General features: G+C 42.4%; 1 protein-coding gene across 2 annotated transcripts in view; it reads right to left on the bottom strand.

Moving 5' to 3' along the window:
• The window catches only part of LOC116979241 (plastin-3-like), a 77,587-nt gene that overhangs the window by 38,683 nt on the left and 21,173 nt on the right, over nt 1-17,731 (bottom strand). The window lies entirely within an intron of this gene.

Raw genomic sequence — 17,731 nt, 5'->3', positions numbered from 1 at the left:
ATAACTGCACTTTGGGAAGTCAGAAACAGACATTGCAGATGCTGGATGTATAAACTAAAAGCAGAAAATGCTGGGAATTCAGGCCACGACACATCTGTGTTTATCTTCCCACAGATGTAGCCGGACCTGGTGAGTATTACCAGCATTTTGTTTTGATTAAGGACCTTACTGCCACTGAACACATATACCACATGCAGGACTTATGACTAAAAAAGCAAACCCAACGAGCACAAATGTGATTCGTTGAAATATGCTGACATAATTTGCCGAACATACATCATACATTTCTCACCACGCATATCAAATATGGTTACATTAAGCAAATAAAACAAAAGAAAACTTATTTTAAATGTACAGCACCAAGAGCCTTCATGTCCACAAAAAAAATTTCTAAATTACTTCAGATGTTGTTCATAGTGTACAAATTGCAGTCATTGCAAAATGGTCAGGAGTTAAGGTCTTATTGGACTTGACTTGGTGGTGAAGCAGCAGTTGTCTACAAGAACCACAGCAATCCATGCGATGAAGACACTCCGAGTGTGATAGGGTAGGGAATTCCACAATTTTAATAAATCGTCGCCCAAGACGAGCGGAGAGCACAGGAGATCGATACCAGGCACCCCCTGCACGGACACACAGCACCTCCACCCCGACTGAAATCCAGAGCCAGTTTCTTGCAGACAGTCCCACCTCTCCAGACAACCAAAGAAACAGCAAGGACCAACATCTGGAAAGATGAATGGAACCAGCTCAACACACGAGCCCACGACTGGATGGAGAGAGGAATCACTCCGACTGAATGCCTCGCCAGCGGGCACGACCTCGCATGGCCAACCTGGAAGACCCTCAACAGATTACGAGTGGAGCAGGGGAGGTGCAAATCACTTATGAAAGCATGGAACTACCAGGCAGAAGACACATGCTGCTGTGGAGCAGTACAGACAATGTCCCACCTACTGGAGTGTGACAACGCCCCCCCAGTGCAGCCCCCAGGACCTGGCTGAAACGACCCGACCAGCTGTGACCTGCGCCAGATACTGGCAGAACGACATCTGAGATTGCAACGGACTCGAAGAAGAATAAAATAATAACTGAATACGGATAGGATTATTTGACAGGAGGCCTGGAGGAGTTAGATACTGTGCACCTGCTATCCTTCAATTATAGCAACATTTTACAGACAATTGGGCAGGTACACAAATAGGAAAGGTTTGGAGGGATATCAGCCAAACGTGGGCAGGTGGGACTAGTGTAGATGGGGCATCTTGGTCGGCATGGGCAAGTAGGACCTGCTTCGATGCTGTATCACTAACTCTTTGCGTGAATTAAATTCGGACAGTACAGTTTTCTTTATAGCAGTAATCTTCTGTGGCATAGAATGTTTGAATCCAATCACACAACATTATTCTCTACATAGTTCTTTTCCAACCTAAGTGTGGAAGTTCAAAGAGTATCTGCTCTTTACAACCAACTGCAATAGGATTTCCAATAAACATTGGTTACACAAATACATTCCGTCCTTTGAGCAGTTGCACAAAAATTCAAGCCAACATTGATGTTTCCCAACTCAAACCCATTTATACTTTGAGAAAATCTATGCGGTACTAACATAACAACTGCTTGTGTTTAAGGGTTTCACCCATTCTTTATTTTAATGCTTACTAAAATGCTCTGAGTTACAACTACCACAGAATCAGACACGTCAACACTTGGGCAAGTTCCAACTCTTGTCATAGAAACAAGGAACTGCAGATGTTGGTTTACAAAAAAGGCAACACAAAATGCTGAAAAACCTCAGCAGGTCAGCAGTCTGAAGAAAGGTGCTGAAACATCTATTCATGTTCTCCAGAGATGCTGCCTGACCCAGTTAGTTGCTCCAGCACTTTTACATTTTGTTTCCTAACAAATGTCATTGCACTAGGAAGCATTACACTGAAAATGCACTGCTACTCTTTGAAACACAACTCAAAGCTTTACAACTGAAGGCCAAAAGGTTTTCCATCTCAAATTGAAGAGCTAATCTTGTGTTTTAAGGGAATCGATGCCTATTCATGTCTATGCTGCTAGCAGCAGTAATTGATCACACTCCTGGAATAAGAACATGCGTGAATTTTCAATAAGCCATCACAATGTTTCGAACGAAGGTAGACACAAAATGCTGGAGTAACTCAGTGGAACATACAACATCTCTGAACAGAAGGAATGGGTGATGTTTCGGGTCGAGAACCTTCTTCAGAAAGATTCAGGGAGAGGGAGACAGAGATAAGGAAGGGTAAAGTGTGTGAAAACAAGACATCAAAAGAGATGCAGTTCAAGGAAAATGTAGAATAGATCATTGTCATCTGGGACAAGGTGACGACAAAGCAAACCGGAGATAAAATGTAATCGGAGATGTCAGATTGGTCGAAGAACTGGGGAGGGGAGGGATAGAGGGAGAAGGAAGGCAAGGGCTATTTGAAGTTAGGGAAGTCAATATTCATACGGCAGGGGTGTAAGCTGCCCAAGCGAAATACGAGGTGCTGTTCCTCCAATTTGTGCTGGGCCTCACTCTGACAATGGAGGAGGCCCAGGACAGAAAGGTTGTTGTGGGAATGGGAGGGGGAGTTAAAGTGTTTAGCAGCCGGCAGATCGGGTCGGTTTAGGCAGTCTGAGCAGAAGTGTTCAGCTAATTGATCGCCGAGTCTGCACTTGGACTCGCCGATAAATAGGAGTCCACACCTGGAACAGCGGAAGCAGTAGATGAGGTTGGAGGTGGTGCAAGTGAACCTCTGCCTCACCTGAAAAGACTGTCGGGGTCCTTGTAAGAAGTAGAGGGAGGAGGTATAGGGACAGGTGTTGCATCTCGTGTGGTTGCAGGGGAAAGTACTTTGAGGGTGATTTAAGGGTGGTTTGGGTGGGAAGGGACAAGTTAACCAGGGAGTTGTGGAGGGAATATAATATTTAGCTTGCCACTGCTTACTAATCAATTAATAGGGGAATGCAGTACCCCAGGAACATTCACTAACTGTTGTCAGGGCTCCAGGTCACAACACTACATTCCACAGCTGGATGTCTGGGACAGAACAAGGTAGTTGCCTAATATCATTTAGAGAGGGGTTTGCTTGTGTATTAAGGTAGCAAGAGAATAGCTAGATGCTAGAACAGGCGAGGGGTGCCTGTATAAAAGTAGTCTTGCATAGCTGACGTGCCACAGCAGCTCCACAACCTCAACTCCTTGACCAAGATTAACGCTCTGCCCTTAGAAACCCAGCTGATAAAAGTAGCCTTGCAGCACTGGTCCTAACTGAACACACATGCAAACACACTACCCTACACTGATATTTATCTCTTCTCCAAAGCTAGAGATTAGAGGGTGACAGATTTTATTCCCCACCTTGAAAACATGATCCACCTCAGATTTAGGGGGTAATTCCCAATAAACTCCTACAGTACAGGATATTTAGGAATGAGCATTTTTCCTATCCCTATTGAATTAAGGCATGGCTGTACTTTGAATGCTTGTCTTCATGCTTCAGGTTATAGAAGAGACCTATCCTTGCAATGACAGAGGTAAAAGAATCTCACCATCTCCATCGCAGATGCTATCTTGACTACACTTCTTCCCAACCTGCTTCCTGTAAGGACTCTATCCCCTAGTCCTAATTCCTCCATCTACGCCGCATCTGCACCCAGGATATGTTCCATACCATGCCTCAATTCTTTAGGGAACGGGGGTTCCCCTCTTCGACTATAGATGAGGCTTTCACCAGGGTCTCCTCTATATCCCTCAGCTCCGCTCTTACTCCCCATCCCCCCTACTCGTAACAAGCACAGAGTCCACCTTGTCCTCACCTTCCACCCCATCAGCTGTCACATACCACATATAATCCTCCAACGTTTTCGCAACCTCCAACAGGATCATACCACTGGCCACATCATCCCATCTCCTCACCTTTCTGTTTTCCGCTGAGACAGTTCCCTTCATAACTCCCCGGTCAATTCGTCCCTTCCTACCCAAATCACCCCCTCCCCGGGTACTTTCCCTTGCAACTGCAGGAAATGCTACACATGTCACTTTACCTCTCCCTCGACTCCATCCAAGAACCCAATCAGTCTTTCCAAGTGAGGCAGAGGTTCACTTGCACCTCCTCCAACCTCATCTGCTGCATCTGCTGTTCCAGGTGTCAACTTCTCTACATCGGCAAGACCAAGCACAGGCTCGGCGATCGCTTCGCCCAACACCTCTGCTTGATTCGTACTAACCATAGGACATAGCTTTAAGGTGAGAGGGGAAAGAATAGGAACCTGAGAGGCAACTGGTGTGTATATGGAACAAGCTGCGAGAGGAAGTCAGAGGCACAATATTTAAAAGACATTTGGTCAGGTGAATGGATAGGAAAGGTTTAAAAGGATATGGGCCAATCGCAGACAGCTGGGACTGGCGTAGGTGGAGCATCTTGGTCGGCGTTGGGCCGAAGGGCCTGTTTTCATGCTGTATGACTCAGATTCTTGTACGATCAAGACGCCTATCTCTCTCTCAAACAATCTTCAACCCATCTTCATAAATCTAACAGCAAACCATCACCAACTATCTATAGGGCAGGAAGTGGCCGGCCGCATGACACAAGCACAAATCTGATCTGTTTGCGAAGCCCAAACTTGAAACAAATCAAGGATTCGCATTATAGAAAACCATAAGAAAGCAAAGGACAGGATGACAAAGCATATACTGAATCACACCATTCTAATTATGTCCATCAGGAGACTGTCATGGGACCCACTAAACCTCCAGTCATGCAGTCTAAGATTAGATAAAGAAATTGCTTCCACAGAAAGTTATAATGTCCCTCTACAAATGCAATGGAAACTACACTTTTACTGTTGAGTATATTTGGGAATCAAGTTGTGTGTACGCAAACGTATTTGTGAGGTGCAGGGCTCATCTTCAATAATGATAAACTGTTGAACTGAAGGTACAAGGCAGGCAGGCACACTCCAAAACGCTGGAAAGTTTATCAGATCGGATTTAATCCTGAAAAGTGAAAGGCGTTACATGTTGGTTCAGCTAATAAGATTAGGATTTGCAGTGATTGGCAATAGCCTATGAATCTGAGGCAGATAGTAGCCTCAATGTAAATATCCATTACAGCATATGACAGTCCCGCCATCCCGGGAATTAACCTTGTAAACCTACGCTGCACTCCCTCAATAGCAAGAATGTCCTTCCTCAAATTAGGGGACCAAAACTGCACACAATACTCCAGGTGTGGTCTCACTAGGACTCTGTACAACTGCAGAAGGACCTCTTTGCTCCTGTACTCGACTCCTCTTGTTATAAAGACCAACATGCCATTCGTTTTTTTCACTGCCTGCTGTACCTGCATGCTTACTTTCATAGACTGATGAACAAGGACCCCCAGATCCTGTTGTACTTCCCCTTTTCCCAACTTGACGCAATTTAGATAGTAATCTGCCTTTCTGTTTTTGCTACCAAAGTGGATAATCTCACATTTATCCACATTAAATTTCATCTGCCATGCATCTGCCCACTCCCCCAACCTGTCCAAGTCACCCTGCATCTCATAGCATCCTCCTCACAGTTCACACTGCCACCCAGCTTTGTGTCATCTGCAAATTTGCTAATGTTACTTTGAATCCCTTCATCCAAATCATTGCACCTTTGGAAGTTAATTCATCTTCTCCCTGATCTCATCTAAAGGATACGCCTTATTTCACTTTCATATTACACAATTGGAGGCTATTGTCTTTCAGACTTCATATCTCATTCTCATCTTGAATATCTCCAATGGCAACCAGCTTACCTGCATGAAATGTTCCATCAGCTCAGAGCTTTAAGTCAGAATTACTGCCAACACAAGTACCCAAATTCCCACTGGTTTGCTTAATTTAATTTAATTGCCATGTGCAATACTTTCAACGGATCTGGGTATAGCAGACACAGCAGCAAATTTGTTGAGCCTTTCTATTTATTCTTAATGCCCAGTTTAAATTGCCAAGATTTCACCACTAACTCACTATGGGATTAAAATATGACACTAATCAGCTTGTAACCCATCATGGGAAATGACCTCCAAAACATCAGAGGTCTAGTTATACACCTGTGAGGAATTACTCTCAGATATAAAAGTGCAGCACATTTGCATCATGTTTTATAACTACAGATATAAATATAAAAAAATAACTGTCCAAAAAAACAAAAACACTATGGATATCAAAACAATACATGACCAGCACTAATGCAACCCTACTCACTCCTGATCAGGCAATTTTATGGGGTTTGCATTCATTTCCAAAATTATTTTCAATTTTAAGATTCCACATTTGTGTGTGGGAACCAACAACTTCCAAAAGATTGTTACAAATGCAGCTGATTTAATTTAAACTAACACATCAAAGGGCGACTGAATAATATAGCAGGACAAATGACACATCATCTCAAACTTGGCCAACTGCATGCATTTTTCTGCAAGTTTATACAGTACAAGATTAAGAAGACAACATTTCAAAAAGTCAGTAAATTGATCGAACCCTTCCAGACTTGAAAACAACTGGTCAGCTCTTCACTGACCTAGACGATCTGGTATCCAACTAACTATCCAAATCAGCAATTATCCTCGCCAGGTCTGTTCTCCCCACTAACTTATCTAAAAAAGCCCTTTCTTTTTTTAATATATGAAATAGCTGGTGGAATGCTCTTCCACACCCAACTGGCTCACTGTACAACATTCCTAACTGCTGTGCACAGAACATTAAGTAGCATGTCGCAATGTGTCGCAAAATTTCCACACACAATGATACAGAGACCAATTTTCCAAGCCTCATCCTCTAAGATACACACCATTCTGAATGGCGCTTTTTAAAAACACGAGTGAAGATCCAGAGATGCTGCCTGTCCCGCTGAGTTATTCCAGCATTTTGTGTCTATCTTTGGTGTAAACCAGCATCTGCAGTTCCTTCCTACACATCCTTCTAGGATACAAATGCTTCGCAGACACTGTCCCAAAGATGCGCCCATGTACTACTTGTAGTTTTTTCTCCCTGCATAGATGTGCTCAGTGATCATTAGCTGGTTGATCAACGACACAATACCCAATATCCCCCTAAGAGTTGCCATATATTACGCAAATTTCACAGGGATTCTCTGGTGTCAAGAATGGCTAGAAATACTTAAAGTATAAACATCTTTTTGTAAACTAACATCTGCAGATCCTCGTGTCTCCAAAATACCTGTCCAATTTAAGAAAAATAACTAAAGTTGGACATAGGCTGAAGAACCAGCTAAGTATGTGTTGCAATCTTGTTCACTGTTTAAAGAGCCGTTTTCTAGCCTCAACACTTTTGCTTCGAGATTTAAGTTTAACGTAATATTGTCATGTGTATCAAGGTACAATGAAAATCTTTGTTTTGCATGCTATGCAATCAGATCAGAGAATATTATACATAAATACAGTCAAGCCAAACTCAAGTACAATAGGTACAGTAATGGGGAAGACAGTGTGCAAAATACAGTTCTCAGAATGGTAGCACATCTGTTCCATGGACAAAGTCCAATGTCCAAAATAGGTAGAGTGAATCAGACAGTGTCCTAGCTTATGGAAGGACCAGATTCCTGTTAACAGAGGGGAAGAAGCCGTTCTCGAGTCTGGTCGTGTGTGCTTTCAAGCCTCTGTAACTTGTGCGAGACGGGAGCAAGGGGAAGGAAGAATGACTGAGGTGGGACCAATTTTCGATTATATTGGCTGCTTTTCCAAGGCAGGATGGGGTATAGATGGAGTCAAGTCGTGGGAAGTCTGGTCTGTGTGTCTCTCTGGATTTAAGAGAGAGTTAGATAGAGCTCTAGGGGCTATTGGAGTCAAAGGATATGGGGAGAAGGCAGGCACGGGTTATTGATAGGGGATGATTAGCCATGATCACAATGAATGGCGGTGCTGGCTCGAAGGGCCGAATGGCCTCCTCCTGCACCTATTTTCTATGTTTCTAACCTGTTCTGTCTCTTGATAATTCCTTCATGAAGCAGCATTGCCTGGAAGTCATGTTTTTGGTTTGCTGCTGCATCTTAGACTGTTTCTCAGGAGTGAAGATGACTTGCTTTCATGCAGTTTTGTGGGTTCTGAGGTGGCTAATGAGACCACCATGAGAACTTTACAATCTGACATTCATTTTGGGGCTGCTGCTGCTCTTAGTCACTCTTGGGATGAACGATGATCTGCTTTCATCTCACTTTTTGGGGTCCGAGGTGACCATAGGAACCTTAGACCCTTCTGTAAATGGGGCAGGGGGTGGCTGACAAGTGGGTAAAGGGTGAGATGTGTTCCATCTGCTGCGTACACATGGGTTTCAGTGTGCTCCTGATGCATTGTACAGAGGTTCTCAATACCATTCTGAATGGTGCTTTTTAAAACATGGTCATGGGTGAAAGATTTTTAGGAGTTTGTGCTGTTGCATTTCAAGGAAGCCTGGAGCATTTTTCCTGTACACTTGGCAATCTCCTTCAATGACTGCTCCATTAATTACATTAACACTGCCTCTTCAAGGCTGAACGGCCTTACTCATTCCCTACTTCCATATGTTTAGCAATTTGCCAAGATTCTTGTTCCTCATTTACATGTTGTCATAGCACCACACCCCATTCCTGGGATCCCAAGATTAACACATTTAGAGAAGACCAGGTAATTACTCAACTAGCAAGTTCCTGCATGTTGCTTTTCTTAACCTCTCTAACATAAATGATTAAAAAAAACATTCTCTATACACCACCGGGTGGCGCCCGTAATGGCCGCCTCGCCAACAGTCTGTCTAGTCCCTTGGTGGAACTTAGCAGATCAGGCAGCATCTTAGAACAGAGAACACAGAATAGTATGGCACAAGAACAGGCCCTTCGCCCCACAATAACTGCGCCAAACTTGATGCTGAGACCAACTCATATCTGCCTTCAAATAACCCATATCCCTCCATTCCCTGGATATCCATGTGCCTATCCAAAAGTCACTTAAATGCAACTATTGAAGCTGCCTCAACCACCACCCTCAGCATCACATTCCAGGCACTCGCAGCTCTGTGTAAAAAAAATCTTGCCCCGCACATCTCCTTTAAACTTTGCTCCTCTCACCTTAAAGCTACACGCTTTAGTATGGAGGGAATGGACATGCACGCTTCGGGTTAGGGCCATTCCTGGAACATGGACTGATATGAAGAATGTCGGCCTGAGTAATGATTCAGACCAGCCCCAGCAGCTTTGTGCAAGTCTGTGCCTTGGAGATTGTAGGGGATATAAGCTTTTTGCATTAGATAGCAATTGAAGTTGGTTAGGCCTCTCCCTCGAAACAGAAACAAATGACCCACCCTTCACGCCCAAGGATATATCGTAGTAATAGATGTCATCTCACCTTGTCACAGAACTGACAAACATATTCCACAGATGCAGAAAAATATATATTACTTCCACCCAAATCAAATGCCCAGCTGTTCCAAGATAATTCCATGGTTTTAGCCTCATAAGGTATAACAGTCTGAAAAATGAAGAAACAAGGAGCTACAGATAAAAGATACAAATTCACGATATTCCCGTATCATGTATCTGTACACTGGGAATAGGTCGATTGCAATTGTGTAATGTGTTTCCACTGACTGGTTAGCATGCAACAAATTATTTTCACTGTACCTTGGTACACGTGGGAATAAACTAAACTACACAAAGTACTGGAGTGACTTAGCACGTCAGGCAGCATCTCTGGAAAACATAAATTGGTGATGTTTCAGGTCAGGGCCCTTTAACGTTATTAGAGTCATCAACAGAAACATCACTGATCTACATTCTCCAGAGATGCTGCCTGACCCGATTAATTACTTTAGCATTGTGTCTTTAGCAACTGTGTTTGCTGGTTTATCAAGGAAAGACACAATGTGTGGAGTTACTCAGCAGGTCAGACAACACTGCTGGAGACATGGACAGGTGATATTTCGGGTCGGGACCCTTCTTTAAAATGTTGTCTTTAGCCTGAACGATCATGGTGCTTTGTTCAATATTATGACACGGCAAACTAAAATACCAAATACAGTTTGCTTTGTGCTTTTGTTTAAATGGAAGGTCAACTCATTTCCAACATATTGATGACTTTTTAAAAACTGATTTTGCCAACAACCACCCAGAAAACTATACAAGTTTCCACAGATATTAAGTGGTATGTGCTTCCTGTCTGTAATGCAGAGGAAAAATTAGCAAGTCAAACTTCCTTAGGCAAGCTCATCCTGTGGTTAACATAAACCTGAAAGGATATCACAAAATCAAAAGCTATCTAATTGTTGTAATGCGTTTCAAATCACATTTAAATTTCCATTAAAGCTATTTGTTCAGGCCACAAAAATAATTAATCTCACTCCAAAAACCTTCAAATCTTTTTTCTCTGCAGCACAAATGAACCGAACCTTAATATAGACTATAGATCATTGGAATATAGATTAGAGTACATCCATGCTATTTTACAAGGATGCGCCAGAACACTTAATACCTACTTGATTAATGTTTGAAAAACAGCCTGCTGTAATTAAGGAAGGGTAGCTGTTCACATTTCTGCCATCGCTTGATGTCACGGATCAAATGACAGTCAATATTAAGCAGAGTTCCATACCCCAACTATTGTTTGAGATACCAATCTTCTAGGTTGATCTTCAAGCGGAACGCAGGGTAGAGCTTCATCCTTGCAATGTGGGAAATAGTGGATCATAAGGTAGACACAGTGGTAGAGTTGCTGCTTTACAGTGCTTGCAGTGCCTGAGATCCCGACTAGGGGTGCTGTCTGTAAGGAGTTTGTACGTTCTCCCATGTGATTGCGTGGGATTTCTCCAAGATCTTCGGTTTTCTCCCACACTCCAAAGACGTACAAGTTTGTAGGTTAATTGGCTTGGTATAAGTTTAAATTGTTCCTAGAATGTGTAGGATAGTATTACCTTGCGGGGATCACAGGTCATGCTGACTCGGTGGGGCTGTTTCCGCGCTGTATCTCTAAACTCAAATTAAACTACATGTCATTCTGCACGCACAATGTGGCAGAGGATCTCCGCTGCACAGGCAGCATATGTGAAGATAGCATATGTGGATACATGACGTTTCGGGTCAGGACCTTTCTTCAGAAAGGGCAGATTAAGTCTGAAGAAAGGACCCGACCCAAAGTGTCATTTATCCATATTCTCCAGAATTTCTGCATGACCCACTGAGTTATTCCAGCACTTCATGCCTTCTTTTGTACACCAGCATCTGCAGTTCCTTGTTTCAGCATTTGAGGGAGTGAACCGATGACATAGTTTAGTTTATTGTCACTTGTACCGGGGTACAATGAAAAGCTTTTAGATGCATGCAATCCTGTCAGCAAAAATACATTACTTGATTCCAATTGAATCACAATCAATCGACATTTCAGATCAAGACCTTCTTCTAAACTTGCCACGACAGCTTCTGACCCAGACTTGTTACAAGAGCACTCTGTCTTTCTTCTTGAAATCTCTCTGGCAGACCCTGAGGCTCCCTCTCACCGCTCCCCCTCTGTGACTCCTGCTGACCATGTTCTGAGCCAGACGCACAAGGGTCAGACAGATGTCTATCCTCCTTTCCAGCAACTGCAATTCCTCGAGTTTTCATTACCTTAAAAAAAATTGTTTCTTTAAAAAGCCAACACCAACTGTCAATATCGTATAGGCCAAAGGATAACACGACTGACATTTAGTAAAACATTATCCTAATACACGGGGTTAGCATTGAATTATACAGCTGGGATGGAGCACATATCTCTACTGTGGGCTGGCATGCGCATGTTTGATGCTGACAGCTGGTATTTTAAATATTAAAGTGTTCCACTTTCATAGACAGATATATCCACAAGGCAATATATTGACAGTCAATACTACCAATCTTTAATTGTTTATTTCCAAGTACTCAAAGCTGTGACCTTCAATATACCTTGCAAATATTCTAAAACAAACTTCATCCCTGGAATGGTACAGGAACAGACCCATCAGCCTAAAGGTCTGTGCCAAACATGTTGCCAAGGCCAACCCTCAACTGCCCTCCATTCCATGCATATCCATGCACTTATCCAAGTCTTTTAAATGCCACAATCGCATCTGCCTCCATCACCAGCCCTGGCAGAGCATTCCAAGCAGTCACCAAAAATAAACTTGCTCGCAGATCTCCTTTAAACTTTGCCGCCTCACCTGAAAGCCATGCCCACTAGTATTTTATACTTTCATCCTGAGAAATAGGTTCTATTCAGAAGAGTTCCGACCTAGAACATAGCCTATCCATTCCCCACAGAAGTTTTGGCTCAGGACCCATCCAACCAGAAACTTAGTCATTTAATTTCCCTCCACTGATGCTGCCTGCTCCACAGAGTTCCTCCAACACTTTGAATTATTTTGATTAAGGTTCCAGCATCTGCAATCCCAAGTATCGAAAGCTACAATTAAAACTGGCACAAATATTTGGGGGGAATCCAAATGGCAACACTATCTACAGGTGAGCACCCACCTCATACCGTGTAATGCAATTATTAAACTGCTAACTGAACAGAAAACTCTCAACACAAAAGGGATTATCAATTCTACTAAATCTTTCATTGTCGTGTAAGAAATGTCTTCCCATTGAATACTAATTCCTGGAATTAAATAGCTGGTCTGACTTCTGTTCAGTAATTCAACTCTAGAACAAAATTAAATTATTTAACCTAATGACGATCCAGCATTAAATCTAAACCAAGTCACCCACACAAATATATATATATTTTTTACAATTGTAGCACAAATACCAATTTGTTCCAATTTCTTTTGTCAGTTACTAAATTTGTCAGCTGCTAAATTTGTATAAGATAATTATAAGCAGTAAGGGGTGGGAATTAATAAGCTTTGGCTTCTTCCTGCTCCTTTTCGGACACATACGATTCATTTATTTATAAATATTGTTTATGACACTTTATAAACATTCTTGGTTTTTGTTTTTGATTTTTGTATGCTGTTTCACACTTGCTTTTTATTCTTTAGTCTGTTCGAAATAAAGGATTTATTATTATTATTATTATAATACTATATCCCTAAAACCAGAAAGAATTTAAGAAACAGATGGAAAGTTTCTATGTCTACAGTGAAATACCGAACCTGATTAATGATGCCTGGTCAGGGGCAACATATGTTTGAACAAATGTTTTCTAGTGACAGGAACTGTCGACAACACATTTCCACAGGGAGCAACCTGAACAGAATTAAAGAAAAGATGATGGCAAACAAATACTTAAGAGTCTGGTTGACCTATACATGTCTTCATGTTTACACAAAACATCATAAATAGATAATTTTTAAAAAGTTTTTTTTTCCCCAAGGTCACAAAGTAATTTGGTCCATCTTAATCAACCTTGACAGATTCAGAAGATATACCCACTGCGGCTTTCAATTGCTTTTAAAATAATTCTAGGGGGGCTTGTCTACTGATAAATGTAGCTGGTGTACCAAGACAATCGTTAAGAGTAATTTACTAACTCAACAGAAAACTGGAAACCTAACGTTGTGTTTAAGTAAGCTCACAGCATTCAACAGCCAAATGTAGCTTTCACCATAAAGCTTAAATAACCATTGTTGGCATCTTCTCCCTGGCCAACATCCCTGATGTTGAGGAGCTCATTACTCCCCGTCATACTCCCAATGAACTCCCAGAGCCTCACTTGTCATACTCCCAATGAAAATAGCTGTTAAGTTAAAAATAAAATAAATAAATAAATAAATAAAGATTTTTCCACTGATGTGTTATAAATGTAATTTCTATATGAATCTAATCATTTTTTAGTCAAAATCGTGACATTGCTCCGCTGCAAATACAGGAAGGGATGAGGGGGAGGCAGCGACGAGCTGAGCCTCCCCTCCGATTGCGCAACCCTTCAGAAACTGCATGGAGCGCGGTCAATAAGCGTCTGCCTGGTACTATCTCTATGTATGTCACCAAATTAATGTTTGTAAACCCCTTCATTACATGTCCTTACCTTCCATAGTCCAGGTAACGTATTTCACATATAAAGATATTAAATTTGTGCTCGCTGGTCTCACATAAAACTGCAATGGAAAAGCTCCAAGGGAGGCAGCGATCACATCTGCCTCACAAGCGGGCATATCTTGAGCCCAGTGGAGGAAGAGCGAGCGTCAATTACGTAGGCTCAGCCCATGTAATTGACGCTGCCTCGCTCTCCCTCCACGTTAGCTAGCTTCAGCAGCGGCGTCGCAGTACTGCATTCCACCGCTGGCGGCGCTGACTTTCCAGCCACGGGCGGCGTTGACCCGTTGACCTTAACATCATGGGGGTCGCCAGCGTTGAATCTCGGCCCAGTTCGGCATGTGGACTTCGGCAGCCGCGGTCTCCGGTAGGGAAGTGGCTGATTCTGAGGCTCTGGGCCGTAGCGGCGACTGCAGAGGCCTCAATGGGCCCCGACCACGTGTGAACAGAGGAAGAGGACTGAACTTTGAAAGTTCAGTCCTCTTCCTCTGTTCACACGTGGTTGGGGCCTGTTCTATTTTGGTGCCTTCCCTTAGTGGGAAACGTCGATTCTGCTGTGGGGAGGATGTTTTTATGTTTAATGTTAAATTCTAAAGTGTTGTGTGTATCTTTTTTGTGTGCTGCATTGATAAGGCTAAATGATGTTAATAATATAAGAAATATATTAAATGGATTTCTGGGCTAGATTAGGAACATAGAAAATAGGTGCAGGAGGGGGCCATTCGGCCCTTCGAGCCAGCACCGCCATTCATTGTGATCATGGCTGATCGTCCCCAATCAATAACCTGCATGCATGTGCTGTAAAGAATGCTGATATGAAATATGAGTCATTGTGCAATCTGCCAATTGGATGGTGAATTTAAGCTACCTCTATTGGGTTCACATGTGTGTAAATCTGGCTCTGATACTAGCCAGTGCCTCCCCAGCCATTGACCTCACCGCACGTTACTGCCAGTAGGTTATAATGGACAGCCCACATTGTTCGCAAACTTAACAGCAGAGGGGGTGCTGGACCCTTTCCAACGTCAGCACATCCCTCCTCAGATATGGGGCCCAAAACTGCTCAGGATAGTCCAAATGTGGTCTGACCAGTGCCTCATAAAGCATCAACATCACATCCCCGTTTTTATGTTCTTGTCCTCTCAAAATGAATGTTAACATTTGCAAATGTTGCATTTACCTTCCTGACTACCGATTCAACGTGCAAATGAACGATTCAACGTGCAAATGAACCTTTGGGAATCCTGCACCAGCATTCCAAAAATCCCTCTGCACCTCCGATTTCTGAATCCTATCCAAATTTAGAAAATAGTCTGCGCCTTTATTCCTACTACCAAATTATATGCCCACACACTTTGCTATGCCAGGACTGCAGAGATTCTCACTACCACTTTCTCAAGAGTAGTTATAGACAATAAATGATGGCCTTGCAGGCAATGCCCCCTTTCCATCTAAATAAATAAATGGAAAGACTGAGGAAGGAATAAACAAATAATTAATTAATGGGCTATTTGCAAACACACTATTGGGAATATCAGAAACCAGTTAACCTTGCTGCCGAGAACACAGGGAAATATTGGGGTGGCACAGTGGCGCCAAAGACTCGAGTTCGATCCAGTCTACAGGTGACAGAGTCAGGGGAGAGGTGAGAGTCATGCCCCTCTCCCCTAACTCTCAGTCTGAAGGGAATTCAACCTAATGTCACCTATTCCTTTTCCCCCCCAAAGATGCTGCCTGACCCGCTGAGTTACTCCAGCATTTTGTCTATCTTCAGTTTGGTTATTAATTTTGCTATTACTGAAGCAGGCCATCTATTGATATTAAGGCAACAGTGTCAGCAAATGAGTGGAAGTTGGCAAAGTGAACATCTGCTCTCAATGCAGTCAATCAAACAGCAAACAAAATCAATGTATTCAAGAAACCAATAATTTACAGCCTGAATCCATTTGCACTTATTATGCAGAAATCATGCAAAAGTAGCTGTTTCTCCCAGAGAACCACACGGGAGCAATTCTCGTCAGATAATTTCTCATCTGTTAGGTAATTGGTTTAAGCTACATACCCCCTACCTCACCGATCCAATGCCACTGCCAGGACAGCAGGTCTTTAGGACACAATGTTGAGTAGATCTTGATACTTGAAAGCTACAAGATGGCGTTGGAAACGTGTCGACTGGAAACGGTACGCCCATGAAATGCACTATTTTTTTTAATACTGCAATCATTGCACTAATTTACTTGTGTATCATTGTGCTTATGTAAAGTAAGGTTTTACTGGATTGTATGCAAAACAAAGCGTTTCACTGCCTCTAGGTAATAAAGTAACTATTGAACTATGTTAGCTGACATGTTCCTCTACTCTCAGCAGAATCTGAAGTTTTTGATTTTGACCTCAGCTTCTCACCCAGTTACAGGATTCAGAAATATCCCAGCAATTAAAGAGACTGCATTGCCACATAATGTCTTGCACACATTTGCCAGCTTCACTTTTCATTATGGTCAATGTGGACAGAATGGACAGATGACGTTTTGCATTGGAGTCCCTTCTTCAGACTAATGCAGGACAGACATAGAAGACGACTTGCATGTCCCTTCTCACTCCTAATAGCAGCTTTACCTGCTTCTACATTGTGGCTGCATTGGGTAGTTGTAAGCACCAAAGCATTCCCAGCGATCATGCAACTTTTAATGGGAAACGCACGAATCCTATTTTAATACAATCGTGTGCACAAATCACCATAACACCACTTCTAAAAGACACAGAGTGCTGGAGTAACTCAGCAGGTCAAGCAACATTGCTGGAGAACATGGATAGGTGACGTTTTAGTTCAGGACCCTTCTTCAGGCTCTGCTGACACGTTGAGTTACTCCAGCACTTTATATTTTTTGTAAACCAACATCTGCAGTCCTTTATTTCTACACAACACTACTTCCAATGCACTTTACCGGGAACACTAAACGCAGCACATAAGCACACTAAACAGGGGTTACCCAACTTCTCAGCAGGTGTATTCAGAAATAGAGAACCTTGCTGCAATATCTTTCCAGTAAAAACAGGGTAATGACTTTGGATACTAGCCTTGCTTGGAGCTCATTTGCACAAAGATGGTGTGTGGTAACTAAACTTAATTGTGTTGTTACAGATCTACCCCATTATGGCTGGGAATAATCGTCATCAAATGCAGCCATACTTAAAATATCATCTGGAAACTTCCAGTGACTGGTAGTCATCACCTCCAAATTCTTCTTCTTCATCCAACAGATGTTACTATGTAATATTTTCCATGTTAAATATGCAACAGATTTTTTTTTTGTTAATTGGAAATAGTTGGTAAAGAACTGCAGATGCTAGTTTATACCAGAGTGACACAAACTGCTGGAGTAACTCAGTGGGTCAGACAGACTCTCTAGAGATAAAGGATAGATGTTTCAGGTCGAGACCCTTCTAGCAGTCTGTGGAAGGGTCCCAACCCCAAACATCACCTATGCTTTATCTGCAGAGATGCTACCTGTCACGCTGAATTACTGTAGCACTTTGTGTTTATCTTTAAATATCAATCCTTCTTACACTTAGTTAAAATTGTGTTCTAATATTTTCTAACCTTGCAAAATCCTTCTCTAGTTAATTGTGTGGGAATGATTAAACATCATCACAACACAATTGCAGGAGTGCCTGATTAACCACCCACACCCTTTGTCAGATTCT

The sequence above is a fragment of the Amblyraja radiata genome, chromosome 12, assembly GCF_010909765.2.
Source record: "Amblyraja radiata isolate CabotCenter1 chromosome 12, sAmbRad1.1.pri, whole genome shotgun sequence".
In the NCBI taxonomy this organism is placed as follows: Eukaryota; Metazoa; Chordata; class Chondrichthyes; order Rajiformes; family Rajidae; genus Amblyraja; species Amblyraja radiata.
Note: the sequence above shows the minus strand (reverse complement) of the source record. Positions and strands in the feature narration are given on the sequence as shown.